Source organism: Lissotriton helveticus, chromosome 12 (assembly GCF_964261635.1).
Source record: "Lissotriton helveticus chromosome 12, aLisHel1.1, whole genome shotgun sequence".
Lineage (NCBI taxonomy): Eukaryota > Metazoa > Chordata > Amphibia > Caudata > Salamandridae > Lissotriton > Lissotriton helveticus.
This window is the reverse complement of record NC_136073.1, coordinates 533,821,244-533,842,430: the sequence shown is the minus strand read 5'-3', so window position 1 is coordinate 533,842,430 and position 21,187 is coordinate 533,821,244. Positions and strand designations below refer to the sequence as shown.

Below are 21,187 nucleotides of genomic sequence, written 5' to 3'. Positions count from 1 at the left end.
CATCATCTAAATCAATTATATACCTACATTCATCGGGAAGTGACTTAAAATGCCCTAAGACACATGAAAGCGTTTTTTTTAAGCCCTTGCTCCATTTTTGGATCACTTTTAACATGGCTATGTAAGTCAAATAATCAAGATCTAAATTTGCCAAGCACAGATGGGGGCGTATTTACAAGGACCTTGCACCACAGGGAAAGGTCTTAAATTAAAATGGGAAAAATAACATCAGAGAGACTCAAAGGCCTTATAAATATGCCCCAAGCAACCTATGAAGCTCTAGCAGTACTTATCAAGAAACCTAATTGTTTTCAAAAATCGTTTTTAAACACATCATCTAAATCAATTATATACCTACATTCAAGGGAAAATGACTTAAAATGGCCTAAGACACATGAAAGCGTTTTTTTTAAGGCCCTTGCAACAGTTTTGGGTCACTTTTAACATGGCTATGTTAGTCAAAGAATTAAAATCTAAATTTGCCAAGCACAGATGGGGGCATATTTACAAGGACCTTGCACCACGGGGAAAGGTCTTAAATTAAAATGGGAATAATTACATCAAAGGAACTCAAAAGCCTTGAAAATATGCCGCAAGCAACCTATGAAACTCTAGCAGTACATATCAAGAAACCTAATTGATTTCAAAAACGTTTTTAAACACATCTTGTAAAGCAATTATATTCATACATTCATGGGGAAGTGAGTTAAAATACCCTAAGACACATGAAAGCATTTTTGTAAGACCCTTGCACTTTTTTTGCGTCACTTTTAACATGGCTATGTAACACAAAGAAACAAAATCTATTTGTAAAACACTTGACACAAAGCAACATTTTAAATACACAACTTTCTTCATAATTTTCTCCTTAAAGCATACTATTCTCTATTTAAATTAAATGAATCTTTTCTCACCTTAGCAAATACTTTATGAGTTTCAAAACAGTCTCAGAAACACACCAAATAGTCTTTAGCAGAGCAAAAGGTATGCACTCCAGAGTCTGCAGCTATAAAAAGCACAGAAAAGCTGTAATTCATCACACATATCTCTCATGTCACCCAATCAAAACTCTTCCCTCACTTTTTTCAAATCAACACCCTTCCCCCCTCTGGCCTTTCTGCCTTTTTTGCATAGCAACCACCTCCTGAAAGACCTCTCATGTTTGCAAGTTCACACAACAATGTTTCAATTGAACTCTGAACTCTCAGTACACCTGCATATCCAGTGCAATCTTTCATAAAATGATTTTTTTTGACCATTCAAATTACATCTTTCAAAGAACTCATCCATGCACCCTAACTTTCTGTTTTCAGCAATCAAAATCCACCAATCACTGCTACTGCTTCATTAACACAGAAACTCCACAGTTTTTTTCATTTTAAACTCTTATTTTTTCAACTCCCATTTCATTGCCACACTTCATCTGACTGCAGCAGAACCTCCTCTCACCATGTTTTCTGTCTGGATTGTTGGACATAGTTATATCCACTGGGCTCAAAGGTTTGCTGATAACAGAAATTTACCTAACCTCAATTTACAAAATGTGGAAATCAAGTGGATTGCCCACAGAGGATTAAAATGTCACCAATTGATACCATTGGTGAAAACCTTTTTGCATTTGCCAAAACCTGACCTGTTAATTGTGCACTGTGGAGGAAATGACTTGGGCACTTTGACTGGGGTAGGTCTGGAAATGCTTTTAAAGGACACCTTTGAGCAATTGATGGCACTTTTTCCTCAAACTGCCTTGGTATATTCAAATATATGCCAAAGACTGAAATGGAGGTGGTCAAACCAATTTTGTCCACAAATTGAGAAATCGAGGAAGCATGTAAATAAGTCTGTTTCAGCTTACATGAGAGACCATGGAATGGGCTCCATCTACAACAATAACTTGCGTTACTACATGCAAGATATCTACAGAGGAGATGGAGTTCACTTCTCAGATGAGGGGAACAGAATTTTCATCCTCAATTTAAGACTGTGCATTGGTACCTACTTGTAGGTACCTACATCAGCCACAGGACCCAAAAGCTCTTTTCAGAGCTACCCTACATCTGATCACTCACAATTATTATTTTACTCTAACTTTTTTCACTAATTTTCACCAAAGTACGCTCCCCGGTACGCGCACCGGAGGCTAACCGTGCGAAATTTTTTTTTTAAATGTTTTTTTTTCGCACATATGGGCCTCCTCAGCCACCCTCAGAAAACCTAGGGGGTCAAGATACGTCTACCGTGCCCCCTTCTACCCATTGTGAACATTATTTGCCCTCCATCTTGTATCTTAATTCGACCGAAACACAAAATGGTGGACTCCCGTAACGCTGCCGGTTCGCGTACCGGGGCGCTCACCGGGAAGCGCTCCATTAAAAAAGATGGGAAAGTAATTTACAGAAGAAACCCTGGAGACAATGTCACCAAATATAGATTAACTCATACTACATACCAATCCCTACCATTTTCTCAAATTTGGTTGGAATTCCATTTAGCCATTTAGCCTGTAGACCTCTCTAAATACCCTGAGGTAAATTACTTCACAAAACACATCTGAAGTGTTGGAATTGACAACCAATTAAAATGTTACTTTCATTTTCTACTTTTTTTACCTGACATTTGATTGGTTATGTACCTGAATATATATATAAAAAAGAGAGAAAAAAACACAGCCATTTTGACTACTACTTCCTGAACTACATTGCAAGATCATTTTCACTCACAGCTTAAACTTGTTTTTAAAAGGTAAGATGTTATTTTATAAATTTGAAAACATTTTCAGATAGTTATATACTATCCCTCTGTAACAGTTAGACATTGAGAAAGGCTTGTTTATTATAATTATGGATTGATTTAGGTTTCTGTGGTATAATTATGAATTTACATAGGCTTTTTAACAGGCACTTTTTAATAGTACTACTTCATGCCTCAAAAGTACCTGTCTGAACTTAAACTCAACAGTGCCCTATCTCTACTGATATATTTATTTTTTATTCAAATTTCAGCACAAAAATGCAAGGAGAACAGAACGTTTCCTTTGAAATTGTCCTAGACATGAACAATGAGGAAATAATTGAACCCATTGACTTGGAATTCATGGATGAATCACGAGACCATGAACTTCTACAATGTGTAGAATCTGTGGATTGTTTACTTCATTATGATGACGGTCAAATGTGGGAAGTTATGTTAACTCAACAAGAGGACATATCTGACAGTCAAATGTTAGACGTTCTATTAAATTTTGAAAAACAATCCGAAAAATAAAATTATATTTAATATTAAAAAATAGTTTGTCTTTAATCATTTTTATATGTAATTCATAAACTAGTACCAAATTGATTATAATGTAAATTCATACTTATAGTATACTGTTCACAATTCCAAAAATACATTTATATTTAATAATCATTAATACTGCTACTTCAATAAAAAAAAAAAAAAAAAAGAACAATCAATAAACATACAATATTTCAAAATATCATAGTCTATAATTCTTTTTTCCTTATAGTACGCTCCCCGGACCGCTTCCCGGTGCGCGTACCGGGCGCTCCCCACGCAAAAAAAGCAAAAAATGTTTTTTGGTTTTTTTTGCCCCGCGGGGCCCTTTTAAAGCCTCCACATCAAACCTAGGGGGTCAGGGAGGATCTACTATGCCCCCTTATGGTCATTTCCCCCTTTGTTTTGGCCTCCTCTTGTCTCTCGATCATACCGAGAGACAAGATGGCGGCCGCTCCGGACTGTTTAGAATGTTGACAGACACCGGAGAGCCAATCAGCTTCGCTTCGCGAAGTTCCGTTACGCGTCAGGTACGCGAACCGGGGCGCTGCCCGGAGCGCGCTTACAGATATATATGTTTTTTTGAACGTTAATTTCTCAAAATCCACTGGAGCACATATATTGAGACCTAGCAAAGGCACATCGGGCTACCAGTCCCTACAATTTTGCCAAGTTTCGTGCAAATCCATTCAGCCGTTCGAGCTAAAAGTGAGGCCAACCGCCCTATGGAAATTAACATGGGAAAAACGCGTTTTGGGACCCCCCTTTTTTCTCGGCCCCCCTTTGACGACCCCCCCCCCCAAAATTTCAGTGGCTGCTCAGAAACAAAATGTTCCATTTTCCTGAAAATTTCAGCCAATTCCGTCCACAAACGCCAAAGTTATTAGACATAGAATTTTCAAAAATCCCATAGAGAAAAAATCCTAACTATATATACCTACTGGCGACCGCCAGTAGGTAATATACATATATATATATATACATGTGATTAAGTACAAGCAGATAGTGATAATACTGGACGTCCTCTGCAAGAAATAGGCACTTTTAAATACAAGTAATCAGACAGTAAAGCATGAAAAGATATAAAGATATGTACACAAATACCGCAGATGATTATGACACTGCAGACTTGAATATGCATACAGATGCACTCACACACAACAATACCAATAATCAGAGAAAATACATCACCAGCTGCAATAGCTTTATCTTAGCACACACCAGATTGGGGGATTCACAGCCAGGGTAAAGAGACTCAGCAAGCCGTAAACTGCTACACTGAATACGACGCGTCCGTCCCTTGAGGTCAAAACAAAATCTTGCTTTCCAAGTTAACAAACCCCAGTTTTATAATCTCAATGTACCAGAAGGTTTCAAGAAGACGTCCTCTGTGCCAAGGAAACTTACTGGAGTTGGCCAAACTCCCACAAGCATTCTAAAGCAAAGAAGTTCTCACTTATTCTTCTGTGCTCCCACACATTCCAGCACCTTATCTTAGTTAAGCTTGAGAACATAGAAAACATCTCAAAAAGTACAGAAAATAATCTTGAATGTGAATATCCTAAACAATGCGAGTGATCTGGGGGCCTGCCTGTGTGTGCAAAGCTCCAGCTAGACAGTCATAATCCAAGATGGCATGAGGGCATGTCAAACCCAACAGATAAAACGTCATAAAACATCCCATTGTAGAACACAATGCACATTTGTGCACCACTCCCTATAGCATCACACACTTTATTTCTCAATGTACAACATAATGCTCATTTGAGCACCACTGCATATAACACTACACTCAGAGACAGAGAAGCACATTCCACACCTTTCTTTGTCTCATGCTTTCAAATGCATATCCCACAAGTTCTGTTCCTGGCAATGCTGTAAAAAGCAAACACTCCCTATCTGAAGCTACAAGGAGACACAAAATGAAATCTTCAAGGCAAAATGCACATGCAGGAAAGGAAACATGGTGTTGTACATTCAGGCTAGGGTAAAGTAAAACACCTAAAGTAAATTAAAACGATGGTAGTTAAAGGTCATCACATGGCCCCAGTATATGGGAGGGCCTCTGGCACTACAGATGGTGCATATTTTCTGTGTGCATTGAGTTACTATTGTGCATTGAGTTACTATTGTGAAGCTATGCATGATGCTGTTAGTCCTAATCTATGAACTTGCAGCTGCTCCAAGGACCCTCCTGTGCAGTGGGATATACCAAGAATAGTGCATATGATGATGGGAGACCAACCTAAGGGCCTGAATATGATCTTGGCGGATGGGATACTCAGTCACAAATGGGACAGATATCCCGTCCGCCGTATTACAAGTTCCATAGAATATAATAGAACTTGTATTGCAGCATATGGATTATCCGGCATATGGATTATCCGTCAAGTTTGTGACAAAGTGTCCCATCCCCTAAGATCATAATCAGGCCATATGCCTTCAATGGTGCCTCATGCGACAGGTCTGCAATTCCCAGCCCAAAATGTGTGAAGACCCTCTGCCGTGCAACGGCTGGCAATATCTGCCCAGATTACCAGGTGTGCTGCACTCCTTTGCCTGTTCTCTGCTCCCACCATACACCTGAGAGTACATTTTGAGGATATCATCCATCATTACCTTAATTCTCTCTGGAAAGAAGTTGGGAGACATGTTGTAGGAAGTTGGATACCCGACTATGGTAACCCCAGATTTTTTGCCTTGTGTTTAGCTGGTTTTCGACTTAGTTGGCCTGGGATCTGCTAATCAGGGCCCCAGGCTATCTGCTCTCTCCATAAAATGGACTCCATGTACCTTAGGTACAAACCTAATTGAATATTGGGTCACCTTATGAGCCTCTCTATAGTGTACCATAGGTACCCAGGTGTCGGGTTATGGGTACATATAGAGCAGACATCCCTCACCTTTCACAGTTTCGAATGTCACGTATGAGTCAGGAACTACATGTCCCACAAAGCTTAGGTGCATATCACTGGAAAACAGGAAAAAGCAAACTCCTATATAAGCCCCGCCTCCTAGAGTAACGGTGCTTGACAAACTGCCTGCTGAGCCTACCGACGGACCTGTTTTGGTGTTTTCGGGCGTTCCCCAATCTCCTCGCGGTGGAAGACGCCATAACTGAAAAGAACCACACGGAGCCTTGAGACCGCACGAGTTTGCAGCGCGGCCGGATTTACCTTTGACCTCCACAGCACCGAGTGGGTGCTCGCGTCTCCGTTCAGGATTCGAACGAGAGAACGTTGTTTATTTTGCTTTTACTTCTTTTCGGGCACAAGACAGAAGGCGTTCCGTATTTCCGCATGCTGTAGCGACCTTTAAGAAATCCGAGTCCCGCTTTGACGCGAGACTGTTCTAGTGAGGAGCCCTTCGCGAGAGTCGGAGACGGCGCGTAAGGGCGCTCTCCTCTCACTTGTCAGCCTCCCGTTATCCGGCATCAACCACCATTGAATCCATCGAACCAAACAGGTATTCAGACGTTTCTAGAGAGTCGGAGACTGCGCATAAAGGCGCTCTCCTCTCTAGACGTCCACCCTCTGCATCTAACTCTTACTAATGGGGAATGTCTTTCCGAACAAGGTTTAATTCCTGATTGGTTGGTGTGCGTGTATACAAGTACATCCCAGTAGAGTCCTCTAGGAGGTACATCCTGGTTGGGTTTCCTGTAAGTTTCAAAGTGGTATCTCTAATACTTCTCTTTCCTATATTTTGTATGAATGTGGAGATACTCATTCTGTTCTTACTCTCTTGTATGTACAGGGATCCTAGAGGGTGTACAAAAGACAGGTGCCATGTCCTGTGACGGAACAGGACACCTTTATTATTTTATCCCATTCCCTTTTTCCCTTGGGATACTTCTCTGCCCGTAAAGGGTTACGAGTATTCTGGGAGGAGTAGTGTTTAGGGGACATTGGGAACTACTCTACACGGCATCGTTCCTGCTGGCTGTACCTAAGGTTAGTGGTGTATTATCCTTGGCGCTACTGACGAACCCTGACAGATTGTCAAGCCTAAGTTAATCGCCAGCCCGAGCGATGGATACTAACGCAGTATTAACCTCGCTCTTAGAAAGCTTCAATGCCTTACAGCATGAGGTACAATCCTCCAGGCTAGAGAATCAATAAAATAAAAAAGAGATGGGTACCATTAGAAGAGAGGTGGCGGGTATCTCTAGACAAGGCGGTAGGTCCTATATACGTGACGCAACCCTGCCCTCTCCTTCCCAGACCGCGCAACCCACAACCTCTACACCATAAGATGGAGGTTTCTTTACAACCAGTTCTGTCTTCACTCCATCTGCTGGTCCAGTCCCGACGGTGCACGTCTTACAAAATACCGGAATACCCTTGGCCCCTCCAGAGCGGTTTTACGGGGATCCGAAGAAATTTGAAACTTTTTTGAACCAGTGTCGCATGCACTTTCTATGCAAGCCTGAGGTTTTCCAGGAGGAAGCGTCAAAAACCGTGTTTATGATGTCATACCTGGGTGGAAACGCGTCAAGCTGGACTATTCCTCTCATGGAACGCAATGATCCTGTTTTACACAATTTTGCAGGATTTTGCTTAGAAATGCAGAAACTGTTAGATCGCAAGTCACATATGTTAACCTTAGACCGTGAACTGCTAACCCTTCGTCAGGGCTCTCAGGATCTCCTGTCATACATCACCACCTTCAACCGGCTAGTAGTGGAATCCGATTGGCCTCAAGCAAAACGGACCTCCCTTTTTTATCAAGGGCTGCGGAGAGAACGAAAGGATGTCCTCTCTCAGGTGGTGCAACTACCTCCGACATGCGAGGAGGTGATCGATCTAACGGTGCAACTGGATCACCGTTTACTCGAAAGGAAAGGCGACCGATCAAAAACTGATGTTCGTCTTTTGCTTTCCAGACCAAAACCCCATCCGGAAGAACCTTCTAAACAGAGCGATAGACCTGAACCCATGCAGATTAGGGGTATTAGGGGTCCCCTTACTACTGAAGAGCGGGACAAACGGAAGAAATTGATGCTCTGTATGTATTGTGGTAAGGGAGGCCATTTTATCAGGGAATGTCGAGCCCGAGCCCAGTTGCCTAACCAGAACCCGATTTGGAAGGGACAAGCAGTAATCAGGGCTAAGGAGGGGTCGGAAAACGAACAGGCATGAACCAGGGGGAGGTCACTGGTTCAACAGGCGCCTGGACGACGATCTCTTCGGTGATTGCACGTACTCCCCTGAGTACGGCTACTCATCTCACTGTTAACGTACATTTATATCTAGAAGAAAACCATCACATTGCTGTGGCAGCCTTGTTGGACTCAGGAGCAACCGGCAATTTTGTCGACCAAGCCTACTCCAGAACCATAGGAGTGGAATGGCAGAAGAAGAAAGCCCCCACTCAAGTCCACGCCGTGGATGGAAAAGCCCTCACATCAGGGCCTGTCTGGTATCACACAGTCCCTCTCCTCATGAGGCTGGGTGAACATCATTATGAGACCATCCAATTTGATGTCATAGATGCTCCGCAGTTCCACCTAATATTAGGCATGCCTTGGCTTACTGTACACAATCCTACCATTGGATGGGCAGAGCGCTCCGTGAAGATGGAGTCCTTGTACTGTCAAGAACAATGCACACACAAGAAGAGCTTAACGGAGGTGTATCACGAAGACTCCAAGGCCGTCTTATTGGCCTCGGCTTGCCATACTCCGGCATACTGTTGTACCCCGTCCTTACCAGGAGAATACGAAGAATATCGAACGGTTTTCAATAAACAATTGGCCACGCAATTACCCCCACATAGGGTATATGATTGCAGGATTGAGTTGACCCCCGGTGCGGAAATTCCGTGTAGCAGGGTTTATGCACTAACTGAACCGGAAACACAATACCTCCGCAATTATCTGGACGAAAACCTTGCCTCAGGTTTTATTAGACATTCTTCTTCTCCTGCTTCCTCGCCCCTCTTTTTCATCACGAAGAAGGATTGCGATGAAATTCGCACGTGCATAGACTATCGGGCCATCAACCGTATCACGATAAAAAAACGTTACGCATTACCATTGATACCGGTTTTACTGGATCAATTGAAAGGGAGCAAGTACTTCATGAAGCTCGACCTGCGAGGACCCTACCATTTAGTGAGGGTAAAACAAGGAGACGAGTGGAAGACCGCCTTCAGAACCAAATTCGGACTCTATGAATATAGAATAATGCCTTTTGGGCTTTGTAATGCCCCCGCGGCGTTTCAGTACTTTATGGATGAAGTACTGAGAGGGCTGCTAGACACGTTCTGCATCGTCTACATCGATGATATTCTGATTTACTCCACATCTCTCCCTGAACATGTACGGCATGTCAAAACCATCCTAGACCGTCTCCGAAACCATTCACTGTACGCCAAATTGGAAAAATGCTTGTTCCACGTCCGAGAAATAGCCTTCCTGGATTACATCATCAATGAAAACGGATTCCAAATGGAAACAGGCAAGGTAGAGGCGATAACCTGTTGGAAAAACCCCCAGAACGTGAAATCCGTCCAGTGTTTCCTGGGTTTCGCGAATTACTACAGGCGCTTTATTAAGGATTTTTCCAAGATCATTCAACCTATCTCAAGCCTCCTAAGAAAAAATACCCCCTTTGTATGGGGAACAGAAGCTGGAAAAGCATTCACGACGCTCAAGGAACGATTCACACGAGCCCCGATCTTACGCCATCCAGACACACAATTGCCTTTCATCCTGGAAACAGACGCTTCCCAGTATGCACTCGGAGGAGTGCTATCACAGAGACATCCGTCCACAGGGCAACTGCACCCAGTAGCCTATTTCTCGAAAAAGCTCTCTGCTAGCAAAATTAATGATTCAATATCCGACAAGGAGCTACTCTCAATAAAGAGGGCATGCGAGGAATGGAGACACTACCTTCTTGGGGCGCGCCACGTCGTAGAAATCTATACAGATCACAGAATTGAGAAGGACTTTATTCTTTGCCGACTACGACTTTGTGATCAAATACAGACCTGGGTCCCAAAACGGTAAGGCTGCTGCCCTGTCGCGCAATGAAGACATCCACGACTCAGGCCAGGGGGAACAGACTGAAGTACCAACTATTCTACCTGAGACCTGTTTCCCTGGACCCCTGTTGGCACTGATAGAGTCTCATGATTTCCTGGATGACCTTAAAGTGGCTGTATCCGATATAGACTGTGACGCCTGGATCCAAGAAAACCCTGAAAATCGCACCAAAAATGAAGAGTTATTATATCACTTTCAAGCGCTATATGTCCCACACTCCATTCTCCAGAAAAAGGTGTTAGCATGGGCTCATGACTCCACCCTGGGTGGACACTTGGACGATTTAAGACCGTAGCCAACATAGAACGCTCATTCTGGTGGCCTACTCTACGAAAAGATGTGGAGAAGTATCTACTGTGCGGTATGTGCACTAGGAAAAGCAAGTCATACAAGACCAGTGGGACTTCTACACCCTCTCAACATTCCTCCCAAACCATGGCATACAGTCTCTATGGACTTCATAGTAGAAATGCCACCCTGTGAAGGGTTTACAACTATCCTGGTTGTCGTGGATCACTTATCAAAGATGGGCCATTTCATACCACTCAAGAGGTTACCCACGTCTTCTGAACTAGCGTGCGTCTTTCTTCAGAACATCGTTCGACTACATGGGATTCCTAGTGTCATAATCACCGACAGAGGGTCGCAATTCACATCCCGCTTCTGGAAAGCATCTTGCAAATCCATGTCAATAGAAGCTAAACTATCAAGCAGCTACCACCCCCAAACGGATGGAAAGGCTGAACGCTTAAACCAAACCCTTGAGCAGTACCTCCATTGCTTTTCCCTACAGAATTCCACCGAGTGGTATCCTTTGTTATGGACTGCAGAGTTCACATGCAACAACGCTGAACATTCTACATTAGGGTGTTCCCCTTTCTTTTGTGTCAACGCACATCACCCTAATATGCTCCCATTTGAATGGCCTGTCCAGTCTCGTCTGCCAAGTATCAGTGAACATCATGCTCACCTTAAGGCAGTGTTAGTGGAAGCAAAACAGCATTTGCTCTCTGCCCAAAAATCCCAAAAAGAACACGCAGATAAGAAGAGGTCTCCTGAACCCACCTACCAAGTAGGAGATAAAGTCTGGTTGAGCACTAAGAACCTGCCTCTGAAAGGTGTGAACAAACTCAGACCTCGATACGTGGGCCCCTATGGCATCGAAGAGGTGATCAATCCGGTATCAATGAGACTGTCCTTACCGGTCTCCTGGCACATCCATCCAGTCTTCCACATCTCACTCCTCCGGCCATGCCCATCTAGTATGAGACTGCCAATTCGCCCCCCCCCCATTGAAGTGGAAGGGTGGGATGAGTATGAAGTTCAGTCCCTCCTTGATTCCAGGTTGGTGTGAGGGAGGGTTCAATATCTAGTGGACTGGAAATGGTTCGGAGTAGAGGACCGGACCTGGGAACCTGTGGGGAACCTTCATTGTCACGAACTGATAGCACAATACCATATGGCCAATCCGGGGAAGCCAGGTCAACCACCGAGTCGGCGGTCCTCGAGAGGGGGTGCTGTCGCGATTATGGGTACATATAGAGCAGACATCCCTCACCTTTCACGGTTTTGAATGTCACGTATGAGTCAGGAACTACATGTCCCACAAAACTTAGGGACGTATTTTACTGGAAAACAGAAAAAAGCAAACTCCTATTTAAGCCCCGCCTCCTAGAGTAACGGTGCTAGACAAACTGCCTGCTGAGCCTACCGACGGACCTGTTTTGGTGTTTTCGGTCGTTCCGCGATCTCCTCGCGGTGGAAGACACCATAACTGAAAAGAACCACACGGAGCCTTGAGACCGCGCGAGTTTGCAGCGCGGCCGGATTTTCCTTTGACCTCCACAGCACCGAGTGGGTGCTCGCGTCTCCGTTCAGGATTCGAACGAGAGAACGTTGTTTATTTTGCTTTTACTTTTTTTCGGGCACAAGACAGAAGGCGTTCCGTATTTCCGCATGCTGTACCGACCTTTAAGAAATCCGAGTCCCGCTCTGACGCGAGACTGTTCCAGTGAGGAGCCCTTCGTGAGAGTCGGAGACGGTGCGTAAGGGCGCTCTCCTCTCACTTGTCAGCCTCCCGTTATCCGGCATCAACCACCATTGAATCCATCGAACCAAACAGGTATTCAGACGTTTCTAGAGAGTCGGAGACTGCGCCTAAAGGCGCTCTCCTCTCGAGACGTCCACTCTCTGCATCTAACTCTTACTAATGGGGAATGTCTCTCCGAACAAGGTTTAATTCCTGATTGGTTGGTGTGCGTGTATACAAGTACATCCCAGTAGAGTCCTCTAGGAGGTACATCCTGGTTGGGTTTCCTGTAAGTTTCAAAGTGGTATCGCTAATACTTCTCTTTCCTATATTGTGTATGAATGTGGAGATACTCATTCTGTTCTTACTCTCTTGTATGTACAGGGATGCGTTACGAGTATTGTGGGAGGAGTAGTGTTTAGGGGATATTGGGAACTACTCTACACGGCATCGTTCCTGCTGGCTGTACCTAAGGTTAGTGGTGTATTATCCTTGGCGCTACTGACGAACCCTGACACCAGGGCATAGGTGCATCCAAGGCGTACCAGGGGCTGCAGCATATCTTGTGCCAGCCCTGACTGGCCATCCAAACTGACAAAACTGGCTGATCACTCATCTGGGGCAAGGTTGTGTAATCACCCCTTGCTTAGGTATAGTATTCCTATACCTACCATTATATATAGACACATATGCACCTATAAGTCACTCCTATGGCAGGCCTTAACAATCCTGAAGGCAGAGTGCTTGGTCTTATGTGAGATGGTGCTCTAGCATGAGCTGAGCCTGTGTGCAGCTTTTGGAACCATGTCCTTATAGCTGTGCTATGATACTGCCATACCATATACTCTTAAGTGCATTATAATCCTCGCGGTTATTGCTAACTCTGGTTTGGCTTTATCAAAACATGTCGTGTAAGGTGTCATACGCTTTGGAATACTACCTCCTCGCCAGTTCTGGCGACGGGGGTAGCATTCCACCCTTCTAGAGGGAGAAGACATGTTCTTCCTACTAATCCCAGTTAAAGTTAACCAGAGCCTCAGCATTACAAAATGGATGCTGCTGCCACAGACACAAGTCTGACCTCCTGCTGCTGGGAGCCCTTCCAGCGAGGGAGGCTTGGACAATAGGTTTCTGTCTTGGGAGGTGCTAGCACCACCCCAGACAGGCTTTAGTGTATTGGGGCAGGGAGGGCTGAATGAAATGAGACACTGCCTGGGGCACACAAGGTGTCCCATGCATAGTCCAGTTCAAACCGGTGCTGGGGCACTCCAGCCCCAGCTCTGGCGCAAAACTGGACGAAGGGAAAGGGGTGTAACCACCCCCTTCATGGGTCCCACCCATAGGAGGGACCTAGCAGGTAATCCAGCCCCTAAATTTGGTATATAGGTAGGAGCTGAGTCCCAAGACTTTAGATTTTATCCTGACTGAAACTTGAAATGAAGTGGAAAAACGATGGATTTGGGCCCAGATCTTTGGACTGGGGTGAATGTGTGACATTGATCCACATTCTGTCCATCACTGTTGTGTTTGCAATTACCGCTCTAAGTGTACTGGGGATGCTCAGACGTGAGTCCCAGGCACTCCACACCACTGGAATCAAGCTAGCCGGGCTGATGAGAGGTGTTACCTCGAAACCGGGCCGGTCCTCGGATGCTTGTTTCCGTTCTGGGAAGGACATGGCTTTTGTAGTTCGGACTGGACTGTTCCCATGGGGCACAGGGTCAGCGCTGATTTGCATATCGCCATTGTCTAACCCAGGGTGGTGTGGAGTGGAAAAACGATGGATTTGGGCCCAGATCTTTGGACTGGGGTGAATGTGTGACATTGATCCACATTCTGTCCATCACTGTTGTGTTTGCAAACCGGTGCTGGGGCACTCCAGCCCCAGCTCTGGCGCAAAACTGGACGAAGGGAAAGGGGTGTAACCACCCCCTTCATGGGTCCCACCCATAGGAGGGACCTAGCAGGTAATCCAGCCCCTAAATTTGGTATATAGGTAGGAGCTGAGTCCCAAGACTTTAGATTTTATCCTGACTGAAACTTGAAATGAAACTCTGGACCTTTGACATTCTACTCGACATAGAAGACTGAAGAATCTCCCTTGTGGTCAAGGAGTGACCACCCTGTGCAAGCAGGTACCATCAAGTGATTAACGGTTTGCTTTTTTCTCGCTCCCGCCGGAGCCCGAGCACAGAGCCTGACAAGACCCGGACTTCCAGACTTCCAACAGCCTGATCCACAGTCACAGCAGAGCTGAGACCCGTGGAAGCGACGAGAGACGTGGGACCGGCCATCTTGGAAAGCCAGTGAATTGCTTTCCGTGCAACTTCTGAGGCACCCTCGAAGTTGTGCATTGGGGATTTAGAAACCCCAGCCCTGAGCATCATCTGCACCGAAGATCATCTCTCCACACGCCACGAGTTCTGCGCGGGGCCCTTCTGCATTTTCCTGCTTGACGTGTCTGTCCGGTCACTTGCCCGTTGGCTAGTGGCTTCTGTGACAAAGAACCTTTTGATTTACACTGCTGGTCTGATTTCTCCTGACTGGCCCCTGCTTTCCTGAAAAGGAGAAGCCCATCAGATCTTGCTGGTCTGATCAAGAAGCCATCATCTATTCCTGCATGGGTTGTCTTTGCCAAGGCTTGTTGACTCCAATCCGGAAGCCGACACCGCCGACAGCGAGAGCCTTTGTGGGATAGTCTGTATCCAGCTCCTGGTTGTCGTCGACACCTCCTGGTCCACGTGGCTGCAGAGACAAGCTTCACGACATCACCTGATTGCTTTGCCACATCGCCTGGTTCCTTCCTGGTCACTGGCTAGTGACCCAGACTCTGTCCCCTCTGCTTTCAGGTACTCTTCATCCTCGATCCACCCTTGGATCCCCCCGGACACTTCTCTCCTCGTCTCCTGCAGCATCTTTCTCCAAGGCTCCATAGGAATCCGCGACGAAACCCGACACACTTTGACACCTATGCACCCGCTACCTGTGGGTGAGGTAACGCGAGTATTTAATTTCTCCTGTGGGTAATGACTATCCTAGTGTCATAGTTTCAAGTAGCTTTTCCCTAGTCCATCCTGAAGTGTCCTAAAAGAACTAGTTTCCAATTCTTTCGTTCCCATTCTAACACTGCACGCGCATCCCGTGGGCCTCCTGCTCCCTATCCTTTGGTAGTACAGCGTAGCCCCAGCGATTCTCCAGGCCTAGGCCTATCCTTTGTTCGTGACGTGGTTCTTATACCACTATTTTAGTATATGGTTCGAAGTGCCCCTAGGGCATTTCTGTATTTTGTGCAACTTATTGTATTATAATTGAGTATCTTGTTATGTACTTGTGCCTCTGACCTCATAAAGAGTACAGAGAATTGTGTTAGAAATAAATACATATATATTTTGATATACAACCTGTGTGGTGTCCTTTCACTTGGTATTAAAGGGGTTACATATGGTAAAACAGCTGGCTTCACATGCCCTCTTGAGATTAGCCTAAGACTGCTTTGTCCATGCTACCATTAGGATAGCTGGTCTATAAGGTTGACTTTACAACCATCACCATAAGGGTTGTTTGGACTGGTGCACGGTGCTCACTAGAATAGTGAACATCATATACCAGGCCAACTTCTCACACATGTTATAATTTTTTCAGCCTTTTTTGTCATGGGGGAAGTTCTAGGATAGCTATAGCAGAAGGATGGTGTAAGATTGTTATGTGTTCCAAGGACATCCCTTGTGTGTCAAACATCTGAATCTTTTATATAACTTCCTGTTTCTTACTGTTGATGGAAATCTGTACCATGGGTTTGTAGTCAACATCTTTGTATGACAGACATCTGCCCCTCCTACTTAGTACTATACCACTGATGCATAAACACTAGAGAAAAAAATGGGCAAAGATTGGGACTGCTTGTCATAGGTCATTGATGGCACCCCAGTGGTACCGTGCAATACCTAACTGTGAAATTTCATACGGGGCAAACAAAAAAAATAGGAAATGAATGAAGTAAGGTATCTGGGTTTAATCCTAGATGTGTTGGCTGTATTTCTCTGCACACTGCATATGGTGTACCCTGATCTGAGGCGAGATCATGGGTGAATGAGTGCGCAATGTGTTTGCAGATGCCTATTACATTTACAAAAGCAAGTTTGTGTGTGGCATTATGGTGGTAAATAGTTATTTCTCATGATGGTATGTGTAGACTCTCATTGTCCCCGTTTTATAATTCACTCAACAGTAGGCCTAGGCAAAATCAAAAATTATGCAGGTGAAAGTTATTGTTGCATTTGTTATGCAGAATTTCCAATGTTACGCTGTTATGCCACTTCAAGTAATTATGCACTTTTTCGTGGTAAAAATTAACCATGTTTAATCTGGTGTGAGTAGCTTATTATAGAAGATACCAATACTTAAGTTTATTTGTTATTTATATTTTCAATTTGGTTCTCTTTTTATCATTCATACAAGATGCATCCAATAACAAAGTGAATAACAAATGGCAATGTTCATAATTTTTATGTCTTAAGTCCTTTCTTCTCTTCTGTTTCAGGACTAGGAGGCGTCATATCATGGTCGCCCACATAAAAGAAAACAAAATTACAAAAACGAGAGAAGTCACTGCTGGCGTTTAACTCTAAAAAAGTGATTTGTGAGTTAATAATGTACTCCTTTTACCATGGTCTTGGTGGTGTTATTTTCTTAAGTGGTAGTGGTGATCCTTTGGGTTTATTGTGCTTCATGCATCCTCATATTGAGGGAGGATGGTGGTAAATGAGTGTGGGCTATATTGGGTTTTTGATTGAATGAATAGTGTTTAAAATGATCAATGTGTTAACTTTTTTTGGGATGTTTTTTTGTTTTGGGTGAGGCAATGGTTATAGCAAGAAATTAGGAGGGTATCCTTTTTTTGTGGGAGTGCATGTAATTCCTTCGTGTTCCCATGTTATATCCATGTAGGGATATTATTTTAGTGTTATTACATAAATATTACATATTTTTCATTGTAGTGGTATTTAATCAGCCATACTTTAATCAGTTACGCCTACATTTGTGTGATTGGAATTAAATAGTAAACAAGCCCCTCAGGATGTTTTAACTTTTGATAACAGTTGTATAACTGCATGTAAAATAGACAATCGTCCGTGAACATTCATACATTTTTGCAAATATTTGTGGGACTGGAGATTGAAAATTACATATCCTCCCAAAATGTATGCGCTCTCTCAATGTTTGGGAAAGTGGGGTTAGAATAGTACATCATTCCCCATCAATTTATGCATATTCCACATTATTTGCTGGACTGGAGTTATAGTATTAAATCAGGCCCAAAGTGTTATGCAGTTTCCCCATTGTTTATGGCCCTGGAAATAGCAACGTAAATAAACTCCCTGATTGTTACACTGTATGGAATGATTTTTGTTATATTGTATAAGCAGCCTTTATAGTTAGGTTATTTTATTTGTTTGGCTTTCTGATTTTGTATAGTGAATTATTCGATTAACTTTTTTTAGTGAACGATGTTCACAATCATTAAATACTTGAATCATATTATTTATAACTAGCTTACCCGTCGCACGTTGCTGCGATCTCCGAAGAAAGGAAATTCAAGGAACCTCGTTATGATAACATTCAATTTACATTGTGTCATTTTTATTGAAACGTATTCATTTTAATATGGAAAACATTTCAAAGTGTTGTTTTAATTCTATTTATTTATTCGAGTGCTTGTGGATGCACGATTTTTTGTCTTTCCGTTTGGTGCGTACATCAGTATGCGAAAGAATATGAGGGCCCTGGGGGGCCGATATTTTAAAAAATATTATGCCAGAAACCTCCGCGGGATTGTAGTCAGCAACTTCCCAAAGTTTCCTGGCGATCGGATGAATGCTGTTTTAATTCTATTTATTTATTCAAATGCTTGTGGATACACGATTTTTTGTTTTTCTGTCTTGTGCGTACATCAGTATTCGAAAGATTATGAGGGCCCTGGGGGGGGGGGGGCGATATTTCAAAAAATGTTTTGCCAGACACCTTCGCGGGAGTGTACTCAACAACTTTCCAAAGTTTCCTGGCGATCGGATGAATGGTGTTTTAATTCTATTTACTTATTCGAGTGCTTGTGGATACACAATTTGTTGCTTTCCCGTCTGATGCGTACATCAGTATTCGAAAGATTATGAGGGCCCTGGGGGGCTGATATTTAAAACAAATTTATGCCAGACACCTTCGCGGGAATGTACTAAACAACTTCCCAAAGTTTCCTGGCGATCGGATGAATGCTGTTTTAATTTTATTTATTTATTCGAATGCTTGTGGATACACGATTTTTTGTTTTTCCATCTTGTGCGTACATCAGTATTCGAAAGATTATGAGGGCCCTGGGGGGGCGATATTTAAAATAAATGTATGCCAGAAATCTTCGCGGGAGTGTACTCAACAACTTCTCAACGTTTCATGGCGATCGGATGAATGGTGTTTTAATTCTATTTACTTATTCGAGTGCTTGTGGATACACAATTTGTTGCTTTCCCGTCTGATGCGTACATCAGTATTCGAAAGATTATGAGGGCCCTGGGGGGCTGATTTTTAAAACAAATTTATGCCAGAAACCTTCGCGGGAGTGTACTAAACAACTTCCCAAAGTTTCATGGCGATCGGATGAATGGTGTAGTAATGCATAAAGGTCAAACAGATAGACAGACAGACATACATTCGTTTTTTATATATATGGATAATTTTAAATGTTTTAATGACATACACTTTTTGGATGAAGACAAATTAGTTTAAATTTTAGCATCTTTATGGTAGAATACTTTTAGAAATTAGAGTTTCTAGTTGATACTTGTTTGCCCCCTGTCCAAGTAGGGACCCTTCCATTAGTCAGGAAAAGGGGATTACACAGCTAAGACAACTCCTGCTCCTCCCCTTGGTAACTTGGCACGAGCAGTCAGGATTTTCCCAAAGGGAATATGTACTTGTACTAAATAGACACTGTAACATAGTGATTACACTACAAATGGACACCACGACAGTTAAGAAAAATAACCAATCTTTATTTAAATAAAACAAGAGGAAAACGACAAAAATCCAACATACACAAGCAAAGATATAAATTTTAGAAGATTTAAATTCGGTCTGTTCATAGAAAACTATGGATGTGTCACTTTTTAGTGCAAAGTACCTGGGATGTGTCAAATTCAAAAGATGAAAACAGGTGCAAGGGAGATGAGGCGCTGAAAACACAGTGATGCGTCAGTTCATTGCTCTCAGGGGAGGTGATGCAGGTGATTCCTTGCTGCCAGAGGAGGTGATGCGTTGATTCCCTGCTGTGGTGCAGAGGAAGTGATGCATTGGTTCCTTGTTGTCAGGGAAGGTGGTGCGTCGATACTCTTCTGTGAGGGAAGATGATGCTTCAAATTTACGGCATGCAGCTGGGCAACGTCAATGAAGACTTGGCGCACAGGTGCGATGCGTGGAAAATCTGGGTTCCCTGGGTTTGATGCGGCGGCGAAATTGGTGCTGCACCAATTCTACCAGCCGCGAGAAGATGATGCATCAAACTCTTCAGCAGCACAGCAGGGCCTGTGTCGGATTCAGAGTGGGTGTCTCAGATGTCGGAGACACAGTGCACAGGGCTCGGGCTGTGGAGATCTTGGAGCTGCATGTCAGGTGCTGCATTTATTTTTCTGCCGCACCACGGCAATGCGTTGTTTTTTAGACCTCATGACAAGCTTGGGGTGGGAATAACAGGTGCTGAAGATTGATGCATGGACTTTCTTATTTTCCGGCAGTAGAAGCCACCTCCAAGGGCCTAAAACTAGAATTGGCACCACTTGGCAGGTAAGAACTCCCAGCAGATGAGCTAAGGGGCTGCAGGTGAAGTCTTTGATGTCCCTGAGACTTCAGAACAGGAGGCAAGCACATACAAGCCCTTGGAGAACCTTGGAAAACAGGATGTTGAAAACAAAGTCTAGTTCTTTCATTCGCCAAGACAGAAACAGCAAGCAGTAGGCAGCCCATCACAACAACAGATAGAGTGTCAGTTCCCCTCCTACAGCTTCTCCAACTCTTCTTCTTGGTGGAGCCTTTTCTTAGTCCAGAGGTGTTCTAAAAATGAGGGGTCACAGCTCCAGTATTTATACTAGTTTCGTACTTTGAAGTAGGACCCTGTCTTTCCCTTACCTGGCTCCAGACACACTACAGGGGGGGTGAAGTTAGCATTGTGTGAGGATAGTCAAAGCCCTATTCAGGTGTTAGGGACAACTCCTCCCACCACTCTAGCTCACTAAGCCCCATGAGCCTGGTGACAGGCCATCCGGATATGCAGGGCAGACCTCAGCTTCCTTATTGTGGCTGCCTAAATGAATGCAGAAAACAGCCCAACTGTCAGTCTAAACAAGACGTGGATTCCACAGGCAGGCAGAAACACAAAATGGAAAAACAAGAAAATACCTGCTTTCTAAAACGGCATTTTCAAACACGCAATATAAAAACTGATTCATTAAAAGATGTATTTTTAAATTCTGAGTTTAGGAAGCCCTAACTCTAAATCTCTATCTCTTCCCAATTGAAAGCTACACATATAATATACCTTTGGGAGAGAGAGTCCTTGCAATAGTGAAAAATTAGATTAGCAGTATTTCACTGTTAGGACATGTCAAACACACCAGAACATATCCTACCCTTTAAATACACAGCACCGTGCCAATGGTGCTACCTTGGGCCTACCTTAGGGATGCCTTACATGTAATAAAAGGGAAGGTTTAGGCCTGGCAAGTGGGTGCACCTGCTAGGTCAACATGGCAGCTTCAAACTGCCCACACAGACCCTGCGGTTGCAGG

The 21,187-nt window shown here is 43.8% G+C and overlaps 1 long non-coding RNA gene across 1 annotated transcript in view; it reads left to right on the top strand.

Annotated features, from left to right (window-relative positions):
* The window catches only part of LOC144798892 (uncharacterized), an 877,268-nt gene that overhangs the window by 409,809 nt on the left and 446,272 nt on the right, over positions 1 to 21,187 (top strand). Inside the window, exon 3 of the long non-coding RNA XR_013603690.1 lies at positions 16,897 to 16,995. This is a non-coding gene — a long non-coding RNA (uncharacterized LOC144798892). The remainder of the gene's footprint in view (positions 1 to 16,896; positions 16,996 to 21,187) is intronic.